Raw genomic sequence first — 15146 nt, 5'->3', positions numbered from 1 at the left:
TATGCTCCTTTGGAGAACAATATTATAGGATTTTGTTTGGGTTTTGGAATTCTAAGACTTAGAGATCCAAATTGAAAAAGTCACTATCATTCTTTGACGTTGATCAGATTGGTTATGCGTGGACAACCAACACCTTTGAAACAGCAGTTTTAATACTTCAACTGCAGTATTAAATAGCAGCTTACACTCTGACTTTTTTTTTTTGTTAAAACTCACCTAACAACCTAAGATGTTGCTATATTTATCATCAGAATACATATAGTTACAGCTTCAGAAACCATTTATAGGTATCAATTTTGCCACAATGTAAGAACACTTTATTTAAACTCTTGATGTTTTCAATAAAATAGGCAAATAAAGCCTAAATTGAGATGTACCACACTGAAAAAATTACAAATTTATAATTTGACCAAATGCACAGTTCTATAAAAAAAAATTAGATCTTCCTAATTCATATCCTACTGAGTATTCACAATTTCCAAGTTTTCAGTTTAGATTTGAAGTTTTAACATTATAGATACCATAATAGAAGTCCAGGGATGTATTAGGCTAGGATTTAAACTATTCATACACTTTAAATGTTCCTTTCCGTTACATTTTTGGAACATAAAAGCTGGTTTAAAATTTGTTTAGCATAAGCTCAAGTTTCAGAGGGCATTAAAATACACCATAGAATAATGAGAACTTCTCTTACCTGTCCTGTTCCTCTAATGGCTTCTCAATTTTTTAAGTGTAGTCATCCTCAAATTTAACAGCATATTAAAAGTTTTCAAGGGACTACTCAGTTAAGCTCAACTTTTGAATGTAACTCTTTGGGGATGTTTATTCCAGACTTTTCTGTCATTTGGAAATGATCTTGGAATTTCCAGAGTACATTTATGTGCAATGAGGTTGTCCTCATTTGTTCTTACACCAATGTTACAGTTAAACACTTCTCACACATCCAGTTTCCCCACACCCTTTATATTCATAGACAGCAATCAGGTACCTCGAAGTCTTTATTTTCCTAGGCTAAGACGTGTTTATGTACAGGTTGTCTGTATTGTGGTACAAAGCACGGAGCAAAGGTGATCAAGTTACAGCACAGCCTGGCAGCCTCCTGAACAGTCAGACCAAATAGGCTAGTGCTAGGCACAGCCCACAATCCCCAACTCCAAAAGCACATTAGCACAAGCACCAAATTGTACAGACACAATAAGACTGCATTCAGACCCAGTCTGGTGTACGTTTGACCAATGGTTGTGCCTTTGACACTGCTTCTTGACCCTGTCAGTTTTTGAATCTGCATGGATGGCTATTGTACACAACAGCAAAGATCGGGACCCGCCAGTCTGGGCCCTATACAAGGCCTAGTTTGAAAGTCTGAATGCACTGAAAGCACTGCGGTTAATGTCATCGATTAAAAAGGAGCAATGGGAAAGAAGATTTTAGCCAGAAATTAAATAACTTTTAAAATTACATGCTCTTTCAAGAAAATTTGTTTTACCAATGTCCACTTCCTATTTTGGTACATGGACATAAAAATATAGTTTTCTTAAAGATATGTCCTTGGCAATGTACTGGGCTTCACAAGATTTCATAGTATGATTCATAAAATGATTAAGGATGTCACCTAAAAGAAAGAAAAATGTACATTAAATCTTGCTAAATGTTATTGGAAAATGCTTCCGAGATATTTAAATACGTCTTTTCAAAATAGGCAAACACTAGGCCTTGTGGAAAACTCTACATTTGTTTATTTTAATAAAGAAAACTATTTGCTCAGTCAGATATACATTTGGAATGTGTTCTCCTTTACAAAATTTTTATTTTCCAATGAAAAACAAAATATCCAACTACTCTTCATCCTCTCCTCCCCCTTACCCACAACCAAATATTTCAAATGCAAGTTTTGTGACTCCTGTTGCTGAAGATTTAAACTCTGGATGCTTTTCTCATTTACAGGTATGGCTACCTAACTGTGTCATTTCTCTTAAAATGCAGCATTACCTAAGCCTCTTGATCTGAGGAAACCATATATTGTAGGAGAGCTGCATAACTGATGTATCTCGTGAAGATGTGACCAAACTAAACAAGCCAGGTCGTAAAGAATAGGGACATGAAATCTTCAGATTACAATCTTAAGGAATTATTTTATCTAAATTCCAGAATTGAAACATTTTCTTATATATGTATTTTTACCAACTCCACCTTTCATTGTTGTTTCAAAAAATACATACAAAACTAATGGTTAATGTAGATGTAATAGGAAGCATTAGAATAATTTAGAACAAGTTGCATTAAAAAAAATTACACATTTATAAATGTTAGAAAATGATCATGAGAAGGGTAAGAAGTGGTGGTAGATTTCAAAGTTCTTAAAGGGTTTCTAGAAATCATCATCTCAAAACTATAAACTGAGGTGCCGTAAATGGGTGTGTTTTTGTTTGTTTGTTTGTTTTTTAAACAAATAATAATGTAATACAGCTAAAAAAGGAGTAGGGCAAATCAAATATACTCACTAGCATTCATTGTCTAGTGCCAATGGCTGATTGTACAGAGGAGGAATTCCCACGTCTGGACCTGAAAATAAATCACTGTCTGAAAAAAAAAAGACAATGACATTTTTCAGTGTCTTCAGGGATTTTTCTTGAAGTATCTGCCACACAAATACAGCTCTAAATATCTTTGTTGCAAGGACAGTAACCCTCAAATGTTTAATTCTATTTATATTTCACCTCAGGGTAAAAGTTTATGAAATAAAATTTGTTTGTAAGTAAAAGTTTGTATGCTTTCCAGTTAATGAGAGAAATAACTCTTTTAATTAGCAGAAGGAGATGAGGGACTGAAATGTAAACTTTTTTAGTCTAAATGGACAAAAATTTATAAACATGCAATCCAGCTATCTAGTTTGGTCTTGCTATCCTAGCATATGGACAAAAAATCACCAGGTGCCTAAAGTCTGCTAAAGGGTACAGAGAAAGAAGATAAGTTTCTGCCTTGTGGAAATGCTACTGAGCTAGTTGTAATTATGTAGCATGAGGTATACCGAAAGAGATATTCCATGAAAACAAAAAAACCTTTCAGATTGTTTCTTATAAGTCTGTCCCACCTCTATTAAATTTAACCTCTCCTGCATCTGATTTTTATATTTTATGAAGTCCAACACTGAACACAATCATTAAGGCAGGGAGAAAATGGAAATGGGGACTAACAGGAAATACTTCAAAACCTGTTGCCTTACCATATATTTGGACTGAATTTCAGACACGTTTTAAGTTGTCTCACAGTGGAGTGGGATAGAACAAAGTCTCCACAAATCTTTCCCTTTCCCCCTTTATTCGATAGGGTCTTTAATGCAAATAAATATAATATTTTCTATGATTCATTCTACTGGGAAGAGTCTTCATTTAATAGTGATTCATATTATGAAATTATTTAAAAATTCTATAAAGACTGAGAATGGTGAGGATTGTCAATGACAGCCTAAGAGCAGTCAGACGTTGCAACCAGCATGCTCTCTTCTACTGTCTCATAACTCTATGTCTTCTACCTCCAAGCTATGTATGTCACAGGCACTGAGAAATTTCCTTTCTTGTGCTTCACTGCTGAATCAAAATTGGTTTTATCTGCAGTTGTAAGTTTTGTGGGGCCTCATACCTGATCTGGGAATTAGAGATGGACATAAATTTTAAAATGCTTGAGTACCCCAGAGCATCTAATGGGAGCAGAGCAATGAATAACACATATGGAAAACATGCTGAAAGAGCTCATATGAAAGAGTGGAGGCAACAGGCTAATTTCAGACGTCAAAGACTATATAGACAACATAACACACTGCCAACTTGCCACAAATATAAGCCCACGTGGAGTGGGGATTGAAGCTGCGGAGACTGAAAAACAACTGCATACTGAGTAGTACTCTGTGAAATGGTTTGTGAATTATTTCACAGTATTCTGTGGAATAAGCCCTTTTTTTTTCTTTTCAACTGCCAAGGGAAAAAAAAAATCCTATTTTTTTTGGCCAGAACATTTTCACACTGATCCATACATACTTTTTTTAAACCCCAAGAACTGATTTTTTCCTCCTCAATTAAACAAGTAATTTAACAGCTCAGCCATTGCCCTACAAAAATAATTCTCCCACTCTATATCCTCGCAGGGACTTTGTATACAGTACATTTTGTGGCTGCCTTTAAAAAGTCAGCATAAACCCCCAGTTGATCAACCCAGTTATAATAATAATAATAAGACAAGACTTGTTGGATCAACCATCCTGATCCATGATGCATACATCTGTTAAAAATTCAGAAAGTGTGATACAAATAGTTCATGCAAATAAATTTTTTTGTGAGTGTGCTTAAAAAATGATGATTTTTTTAAATGGCAGTGGATGCATTTTTTAGTTCAGTTAGTGGCCCATATCAATATTTTACAATAATAATAATTTATGATAAATGTCAGAATATATGCTTTATGTTTATATATTTTTCTACCCCAACTATTGTCACCTGTAAAAAAGAGACACTGAAAGCAAATTAGCATAACAAGATTTTTGTATGTTCTGAATATAGACTGTTCTTTAGTGGATGATAAATTAAGTTCATAGGATGAATCACAGAAAAAAAAAGAAGACTCAATGTTTTAAACATTTAATTTTTTAAAATGTTCTCAAAAAGTCTGTTTAATATGAAACACAATAGATTTCTCTGCCTTGCATATGCTATTAACTTTTGTGTGGGCGTATGTTTAATTTTACAGATTTCCACAGGAGATTTGGAGAACAGGTCAAGGTGACAGCAACTTTGTTATATAAATTCCATGACAAAACTCTAAACCACATAAAAAACAACTCCTGAGCTTTTATCACAAAAAAAACCCCCAACAAACCGCAAAGAAATTGCTTTTTATGTGCACGTTTAACCTGAAGTGCTAGACTTATGAACATAAAGACACAGAAACTTTTCTTATGAAACCACCAAGCCATTTAAGCACAATAGCCTGTCTCAAGAAACACATAACCACAACCCTTTCTCAGGTACAGCTCTCCTTCCTCTCTTTTCTTCTTCCTCCCAAACTGGCTGAGTCAACTGCCCAAAAAAGGATGAGGAGGAATGAATCATAGAATGGTTTGAGTTTGAAAAGACCTTTAAAGATCATCTAGTCCAACCTCCATGTCATGGGTCTGGATGTCTTTCACTAGATCAGGTTGCTCAAAGCCTGATCCAACCTGAAATTGAACAGTTCCAATGATGGGGCATGCACAACTTCTCTGGGCAACCTGTTCCAGTGTCTCATCACCCTCATTGTAAAAACTTTCTTCCTTATATGCAATCTAAATCTACCCTCTTTTAGTTTAAAACTGTTGCCCCTTGCACAGTCACTACTGGCCTTGGTAAAAAGTCTTTCTCCACCTTTCTTATAAGCTTCCTTTCATATAGTGAAAGGCCACAATAAGGTTTCCCCGAAGCCTTCTCTTCTCCAGCTGTGCTTTAGGCTTCCTAATCCCATCCCACACATCTGGGCAACATTCCTACATTCTTCCCAAAGTACACATCCCTGGTTCCACTGCCTGTGCATTTTCTTCTTATACTTTACTTTGACCAGGAGGTCCTTACTGAGCCATGCTGGTCTCAGGCCTTCCTTGCCGGAATTATTACATGTGGGAATCAAGAGCTCTTGTGCTCTAAGAAAAATGTCCTTAAAAAGCTGCCACCTCTATTCAGCTTTTTTGTCCCTGAGGGCAGTTTCCCAGGGGGTCTCATCCACTAATTCCTTAACTGAAAGTTTGCTCTCCTAAAATTCAGCATCCTGACTCTACTTTTCACCTAGCCCATATCCCTCAAGATTGTGAATTCCACCAGGGCATCATTGCAGCCCAGGCTGCCACCAATCTTGACATCCCTAATTATTTATTACATGTTGGTGAGCAACAAGTCTAGTAACACTTCTCCTCTGGTCAGGCTGTCTATCACCTGGATTAAAAAATTATCCTTGACTCTCTCCAAGAGTCTCCTGGACTGCTTACAGCTTGCTGTGCCTCTTTTTCCAGTAGATATCAGGGTGATTGCAGTCCTCCAGCAGGATCAGAGCCTGTGAACCTGATGCTTCCTCTAGTTGAAGTAAGAACGCTTTGTCAACGTCCTCCCCTTGATTGGGTGGCCATTAGTAAACACCAACCAGAAGGTTTCCTTTGTTGGCTTGGCCCCTAATTTTTACCCATAAGCTCCCAACCTGTTCATCTCTGTTTTTCAAAGACAGCTCTGTGCAGTCAATCCATTCTTTTACATAGAGGGCAACATCGTCACCTCTCCTTCCTTGCCTGTCCCTTCTGAACAGTTTCTAGCCATCAATTGCAATGCTCTAGTTGTGTATTTTGTCCCACCACATTTCAGTGGTAGCCATTAGATCGTAGCTGTCTAGCTGCATAATAGCTTCCAGCTCCTCCTGCTTCTTACCCATGCTGCGGGCATCGGTATAGAGGCACTTCTGCTGGGCTATCGACTGTGTCACCTTTTTAGAGGAACATGGCCTAATTCCTTTGAGGCATTTCACAGGTGTTTCCCTGTTGGTTCCTAATACATCAGCAGTCCCTGGCTCTTCTCAAAAAATCTTGACATACAAGATATTAATAGGCATTGATTCCTTAAGAAAGAAGCAAAGGATCTCACCAGTGTTTGGGAAGGTTTGGCATTCAAGGTTTTATATAATGATATTGAGGGCTCTGTGTATTACCAGTAGCTCAAACAAGTGTAAAATGACTTTTAAAAGGTGAAAACTTTTAAATAATAATAATAATAATAATAATAATAATAATAATAATAATAATAATAATAATAATAATAATAATAATAATAATAATAATAATAACACAAGACTTGTTGGATCATGTGGCTTAGGCTTGAAAGAACAAGATCAACTTGAAATGTTCAAATGCTTATTCATCCTCCCTATGAAAAATACAAAAGGAATGAAAGACATTTACATGGATTTTAGTAATTCTGCTGCAAAGTTTTATACAACACTGGAATTAATCATATTGTCTAACCTGACTTATTCTAGCAATTTTGAAATGCATGGCTCTGCATATATGATTTCTTTTAAATACAACACTTAAAAAGAAAAATATTTACTTCACTTTTTTTGTAAAAGCAGCAGAAGAAGAAAGGTTAGCAATGAAATATGCATAAGCAGTAACACAAACTTTCTCCCAGCATGTTCTATTAGCAATTTTTTGATGTCCTATTGAAAGAACATTTGACCCAGACTTGAACTCATATCTATCGAAAGTGATGATATATTGCAATAATCTGGAAGCATGCTGTGGAAAAACTCAAAAGAAGAAGAAAGCTGGCCCCATTTTTTGACTTTTGAACTAAGGAAGGATTTTTCTGCTAAAGCTTAGGGAAAGAAAAAGAATTTTTGAAAGCTGAAAAATGAAGCAAAATATGAACTCTTACCTCCCCCAACCTGAAAAAGAGACAGAAAAGACCTGTGAAGGTTCAAAACTTATATCCTAAAGCAAATTTCTCTTCAAATATTTGTCAGCTACAACAGAAAAATAATTTTCATAACAAATGAAGTTTGGTGAACCAGACTGTTTTAGGTATGTGATGATGTTCATCACACATTACTCAGTTACTATTCTAGCACCTTAGAGTTCAATCCTTTCTTCTGGAGTGTCCCATTTAATTTCAGGTTTTAAAAAGACCATGGTAAGAAGAGCATCCACCTATTAGAAGATAAAGAAATATTTTTAAAATGTCTGGCTAGAAATGTCAAGTGTTTCTGTTTCCCTCATATATCCAGCCCTTTGGTAGGCAGACAATAAAGCTGGGTTAAAAAGAGAGGGAAGCTAGAGGAATGAAATGGGCTAGAAAATTGAAGGTCTAATAGAGAAGAAAAAAAAGGAAAAAAAATATAGTAGTAGTCGTCGTCATCATCATCATCATCATCATCATCATCATCATCTAGAGTACTTTGTAGAAAAGTGAAAAGGGAAGGAAGAAGAAAAAAAAAAAAAATTAGGAGGTTGAATGAAATACCAAAAAAAACTAGTCCTAGAAAATGGGAAGAAGAGACCAAAGAAAACTGACAGTTCCCTGAAATTATCAAAGTTAGTAAGTTCTTAATATGAGCAACTGAGAGACTTTAGGCAATTAGCATAGAATTATATCTCTCAAGATTTTATACGTATGGCTGCCAATTAGTTTTAGCCATGGAAAGTCTAACACTGTGCACAGAAAGTAGTTCAAAACTATCACTTGATATCAAGTGCAGATTTTACAAAACTATTTTATTCTCAGTAGTGATGCACACAGTGCACTCTACAGCATTCAGGTGCTACCTACTAAATTGCTAATACTGACTCACCCAATGACTCCTCTAATACAAAGGTAATTGAGGTTTTTAAGGAAGGTCGATGAAAGAGCACACTAAAATTTAAGGGATCTTGTTCAACTTTAGGAATGAACTTGTGCAAAGGCAGTTAAACACTTCTATTTTAACTGCTTCTTCCCTTGTCTCTAAGCAGGCATGATATCCTTCCTTTAGCACTTTAAAACCTAAGACTAAGTACAGTTGTTGTCATGTGTCTATGTGCGGCTAGCAATATGCATAAAGTACTCACTTATCTCTGAATTTCGCCAGTGCCAATATAGAAAGAACTATTCTTATTTCAAAGTAATTTACCATTATTTTTAAAAAATAAGAAAAGAATTAAAATAAAAGTTCTTGCACTGTTTTTTCTCATTTCATGAAATGGTGGCAATCTGTACAACAACATCATTTATCCTCCATTTTACTACTAGCTCTGTCTACCTAAACATGCAAATAAATATGCAACACAGCAGGATCCAGATAAACTATGGAAACAAAGAACGAACAAACCAAATCCATCAGAGCCATAGCTATAATACATTTAGTAAATCCAGTCATTTCAGTCTTTCCGTACAGGAAAAGAATAAGATCCAATAACAGTTTCAGGAATTGCTTTTCCTTGAAAATATGTTAGTCGTGTGGCTGTTGCAATCTTCCTCTGTACTCTCCAAAAATTTGATCAGAGTATCAGAAAGTTAATTTACATATCATACACTCAGCAAAGGCATTCCCTACCAAGATAGCAAGGATTTATTGGGGAAAATTTTAATTAAAAGTTAAACCGTGGCAGACAGACAGCAGGATGTACTTATTCAGTATGAACAAATCACCTGTTTGACAAAAAAAAAAAATCAAATAAAAACATTTCAGCCCCCAACTTGTCACTCATACAGGCTTTTACTAGCCTTTAATGGTAAAATTTTTTAGCCTTTTACCATTAATGGTAAAATTGTTTGATTTGCTTGGTCATAATGCACAATATATTTTAGTTAAATATATGGCCAAGTAGATGGCTGGAGCATAGGTCAGGTAAGGCCTTCTGGACAAAGAAGTGATTTGTCTTCTTTGAGAACAGAACACGCTCATCTGTGGAAAACTATGTGGAATGCAGATGGGGTTAAACAGTTTGAAGGAGGAATCACTAGAAGGGCACAAGCATCAAGTGTGCAGACTGAGACATTTCCAAGGCACTAGATCATAGCATGGAGACAACCGAAAGATTAAAACTCTGGAGGGACTGGAAAGGCAGGTCACAAAGCTTCAAAAAGTTAATACCCATCATAACTGTAGCAGGGAATGCAAGCATAGGATGGTAGCATAGGCCTTGAGAGTACAGGCAGAAGGTGACACCAGAGGCCCAACTGGTATAAACACAAATCACAGAGAATATCTTCTCAACCTTCAGAGCCAGATAAAGTTGGTTTCAGGGCATAACAGAGCATAACAGTATATGCAAAACAACTCATATGGTAAAAATGTGAGGGAAAAAGCAAGAAGGTATAAAAAACAGTTGCAGCCTCTACAAAATGTGAACAAATGAAGACCACAGAGTGGAATTTCTCCTACTTCTAATGACACCGTGCTTCACCAACACCACTGCATATCAGCAGTAAGTGTTCCCTCAAAGCACCACTTTTTGATTCACCATTGACCACATTTTGCTACCAAAACTAAGGAATCATATGTAAAGTATTATTTCTTACAACATTGATAGCTTAAGTAAATTAGAATTTTAAAAAGCAGCTTGTGTATGTGTGCTTTTTGCTCCAATCTTCCCATATGATAAGGTGGTTAATACAGCAACCCAAAGTCAGAATGAAGTTGGACACAACACAGCCAACAGCAATAACTGGAACAGTGGAGGAATTCAGATGAAAATTAGATCTATTAACCTCATGGCCTTCAGACACAATAAAATATTCTACTTTCATTTTTTCTGGGACAAGAAAGATTGATGACATTCCACACTTGTCACCGCTTCTGCATTGCACTACTGAAACTCTCCAGTTGTGTCACTTTTGGTAATGGAGAAGTTAGTCCAGACTCCAAGTCCAGTTTAACCTGTCTGGGTTAACCTCATCAGGGCAACAAAACCCGTAAATCAAAGTAGGGGTTGGTCATTAAAGAGAGCAAAGCCTTCTCATCTCTCTTCTGTATGGATGGTACTTTGAGTGCCCCTTTTTTTTTTCTTTTTTTTTCTTTCTTTTTTTTTTCTTTTTTTTCCCTGGAATGTGGTGAATTTCCAGTTAGACAGAATGATGGACCTGATGTGACAACCAAGACAGCCCTACAGGACATAATATAAACCCAAGACATTTCTTCATTGTCAAAGATGAGCTCAAATCTTGCCAAATTAAGCAGGGAAAACAGAAATGAGTGTTCCTTCTCTCTGCTGTTCAAGTATTACTTTCTCACTCAAGCTGGGTGACAAACTAGACTTACTAAGGCAAATTCAGTCTTTATTTCTTCCCTGTTCCAGACTAGGAGGGCTCCCTAAAAAGAGTGTGGTGACGTTTAAACTAAAAAGCTTATGAAAACCTCATCTCAAGATCGATGGCACTATTTTATCCATAGGAGAAATTCAAACGGCCTATTCCTTTTGGAGACTTGGAGGGGGGGAGGGAGAGAAAGCCCTTAATTAGACATCGCTGATACACGAGCATAACATACCAAAACAACACAACAAATTTAAAAGCTAAGAGAAAACAGTATTTCTTTTTCCTTTCTATTTTGTCTCATGCACTTTATATCTCCAGGGAAATAGATGAATATCATTTAAGGAAAACTGTTTTCTTTTTCCTCTTTTTAAAATTTTTTATTATTCATAAAAACAACATATGAAAAACTGAATGGTTGTTATTGTCCATAAGGATCATCATGCAAATTAATGTAAGAAGATTAAAGTCCCTGAGCTTATATTATCCAGGTTAAAGATGCATTACTGCTATTTTTGATTATAAGGAACAACAAACAAAAAGGAAGACAATCTGTTTTCCAAGCTGTTTAGGACTCTCTCTTTCTCAGCAAGTAGTTGACTGAAAAGGCAAAAATTCTCCCGTTCTCTTCACTTTTTGTAATAAATAAACAGGAGGGGATCTGGATTTAATCCCATACCAATCTCATTGTTTTCAAGTAGAGGAAGGATATTTACGGTTCCAGATTCTTAAGGATGTTTCAAAATGTGTCAGCATTATTTGAAAATTACTGCAATATTTGCCTGTGGAAAGTAAACTTGTCTAGCACTAGATTATCCAGACAAAATAAATGCAAACATAATTCTGCACTCTTGCAGAAATGTCATACATTAGCATATGAACTTGCAAACTTCAGTAATTGTTATTCTATATTTAGTAAAAAGCTGTTATTAAAAAAATCAGACAAAAGGAAGGAATTTTTCAAGTTCTTGAAAATAATACTCCATTTTAAATTTTTCTTTCATTTAGTTCAACACAATTCTCTGGATCTTGTGGTCTTACTCTACAGGACAGGTGACCTCTTGGAGTCTTTGCCTTCCTTTTTGAAATGAACATATTAAGAGGTAGAATACTTTCATAACTTCTATTATAGCCTGCAGGACTTCCCTGTAACCCGAGGCAGAACAGAACCCACTGGGCTGTGCTGGGGACATTGTCTGTGTCCTGTTTGTGAATATAATTTCTTTTCTTGTTTAAAAGGGTAAAGGAACTTTCTGCTGATGAAAAATGTACTTCAATTCTTGTTGGGATTGCTTTTATCAACAAAACCAACAGTAATTAAAATAAAGAAAAAAGAACAATTTTATTTTTTTTTAAAATACTCCGAAATCCTCCTGTTTATTTCATCTAGATACATTCAAAGATAGTGGGAAACAGAATTAAATAAATGAACCTTAGGTCACACTAAACCAATCCAAATCCATTAGGTGTGACTTTACTCTCATTGCATAACATTTCACAGAAAGACAGATATCTTCTTGCTCTCTTAATCTATTCCGCAGCACAGAGGTAACCATTCATACTTCATCCTACCTGGATATTGGGTTAATTCACTTTTCAGATCACTTCTTGAAGAATAACATGCATCCAGCACAGCTACCTGGCAGTGTAGAAAAAAAAAAAATAAAATTAAAGCTGTCATCATGCAAGTGAATTATGGATGCCAAGACCCTCAAGATATGTTTATTTCAAATTATTTCTGTCTCATCACTGAGAAACAAAATTTATTCCTTTTAGACTAATTTTTCATTTCCTCAGTTGCAGAAATATTACAAGTATGGAGCTTAGACAGAGAAATAGCTCATCAGATTTGATCAGGTGATTATTTAGGAAAAACTTGTTGGGCAGGAGCATAGATAACTGGTGAAACACCAATAGATCTTTTGTCACCTTTTCACAGGTTATCCCTGAATTCCCAACACATATCTGTTCCCCAGGGGAACTTCTTTTCTTCAGTATTTGTAGTTGTTAGACCAAAGAATCTCCTGCTTAACAGTTATGATCGATTAAGGAATTATCAGCAATTTAACACTTTAAAATATCAAAGGCGAGTGTGTACCTCAATAAGCAATGCAAATGACTAGGTTTCTGAATGCCAGACTGTAAGGAAGCCTCTTCATTATCATACTGATTTTACTGTAAACAAGGTTTCTTTTGCAGGTGAAAAGGCAAGTGTAATCTTCAATGAATTATTTCTGCAAAAATGAGTTTTAATCAGAGGTCCAAACTAAGAGGTAAGGGAGGGATTAGGAGTGATGTTTCTGAATATAAAGGATGCCCCTGGAAAAAGGCATACATTCTAGAACAGTAAACACTATCTCTTCTTTTTTAATGAATGAAAACATATTGTGAATGGGCTCAATTACAAAGCTGGCATGAAGAATGTTCACTTTTCATGTGATCAGAATGGGCTTCATGAAGCAAACTATGAAAACCTTATGAAGCAATCCAAGGTTTAAGTATCATCTGTGAACATACAAGGTTTCTGATACAAAAAAGTTTGTTTTGTTTTTTTTCCATTTACATAGAAATAACTATTCAACCCATGGAAAATAAAAAGCCTGAATCAGTCCTCAGTCTGTTTTGTCTGAAAAATTTCTTTACGTCAATACATTAGGTAAACATCGCTTCAGACATAACCAATGTAGACATTAAATTTATCTCTTCCTCCACAGCAAGATTTAATATTAGTACTGAGGCACATTGTCTAAAACTGAATGCAAGGCACCCCATCAACCTGACCTGGTAGCAAGGTTTTTTTGTCCCATCTGCTTTGGAGATATTATTCTCTCATAAAAGCCTTGGAAATTGCCTATCAATTTGCATTCCATCTTCTTGGAATTACTGCATTACAAAATATTCAGCTGCAGCATGTCACTTAAGTATTTGCAAATAAGAATACTTATACTTGAAGGTCTGGTTCATATGGGCTGGAGGAACTGTAAATTTACCATTCCACTGTAAATCTGCTATGCATCAGAATCTGAAGACTGTGGAAAACAATAAGAAAGGGTAAATTCTCCTGTTTTATTCACTTTATCTTCACACTGTTTTTTAAAATCTCATGTCCAGAGAACTAGATGATACAGTGGCTTACTACTCTGATTTTTCACCTGTGAGACAATGCAGGATGATACCTGACATTTCAGAAGTGAAAATGTATGTGGTTGTCTGAAGCTTGTCTGTTTGGCATGTTTGCACATGTCACAAAACTCTGGCTTGTTTTATTACAACTATCTATCCCAATTCAGAATAGAACTCATATTGCAGTGGCAGGAGTGTTGGAGGTCAGGTTATTTCTGTGTAGAAAATACTGAGAGGAAATTTTATAACTTATATTGGGCTACATATCATATTTTGATCAATACATGGTTTTCGATACGCCTCATTATGTGCATCTGAGGACCTCTGGAGGAAAGTTTTTTGGAGGGAAATGATGATTTATCAAAACAGAATGTTTGCAGGGATCGATCAGTTTCAGCTAAACATTTATTAGGAAGGCTTACAGGTGCAGAAAGAAATCTTAATAATAGGGGAGTATACTTGAATGCATACAACATACACTGTTGACAGTATAGTGTCTAGGATATTGACCTAACTCTTGGGGATGTAGTTTTTATTCAAATTTGTTTCACACCAATATCTGACCACTCTGTGCCTGCAGGTAAGTAGCATCCCTATGTCACAGGTAAGAAATTAAGACATTGAGTATCTTAAGAAATTTTCAAGGATCATATAAGAAATCTATATGGCAGAGATTAAAAGAAAAAGAGAGACTGATTGTCTTAAGTCCTCTGATTTTTTTTCAAGTGCCATATCTCTTTTCTATACTAAATATATAGTCTTGTAAATATTCTGTAGTAGTATTCCCTCACCACAAATGTTAGCCCATCTTTGCACTTAGACATCTCTTATGCTTTCTGCTTTCTCCATTTGTTCATATGAAGACTTTATGATATGCTAGTCTACAGCAGATTCTTATAAGAAAATCTCATTATCTGAGTATATGTTCAGTCTTCCAGTGAGAATAATTTCCAGTAAAACCTCTCTCATTTTTTCCAGATATCCATTTATATAAATAGAGTCAGGTCCCTAGTTCCGTTGGGATGAACAGGATTTCTACCTAATTTTGTTCTACTTTTCTCCCCTATGAATTTATTTCAGTTAGTTGCTGCTTCTGTCACTTTGGCTACTACGGACATTAATATAAATTTAGTATTTTCTCCTATACCATTCACAGTACTTTGATCTGAAAGTACCATGAGACCATCCATGGTGTTTGCAACATTTTCAGCAGGAAAAACAATTTGCTAT

This window comes from Aptenodytes forsteri, unplaced genomic scaffold, assembly GCF_000699145.1.
Source record: "Aptenodytes forsteri isolate BGI_AS27 unplaced genomic scaffold, ASM69914v1 Scaffold100, whole genome shotgun sequence".
NCBI classification, from domain to species: Eukaryota; Metazoa; Chordata; class Aves; order Sphenisciformes; family Spheniscidae; genus Aptenodytes; species Aptenodytes forsteri.
This window is presented reverse-complemented; position numbering follows the sequence as displayed.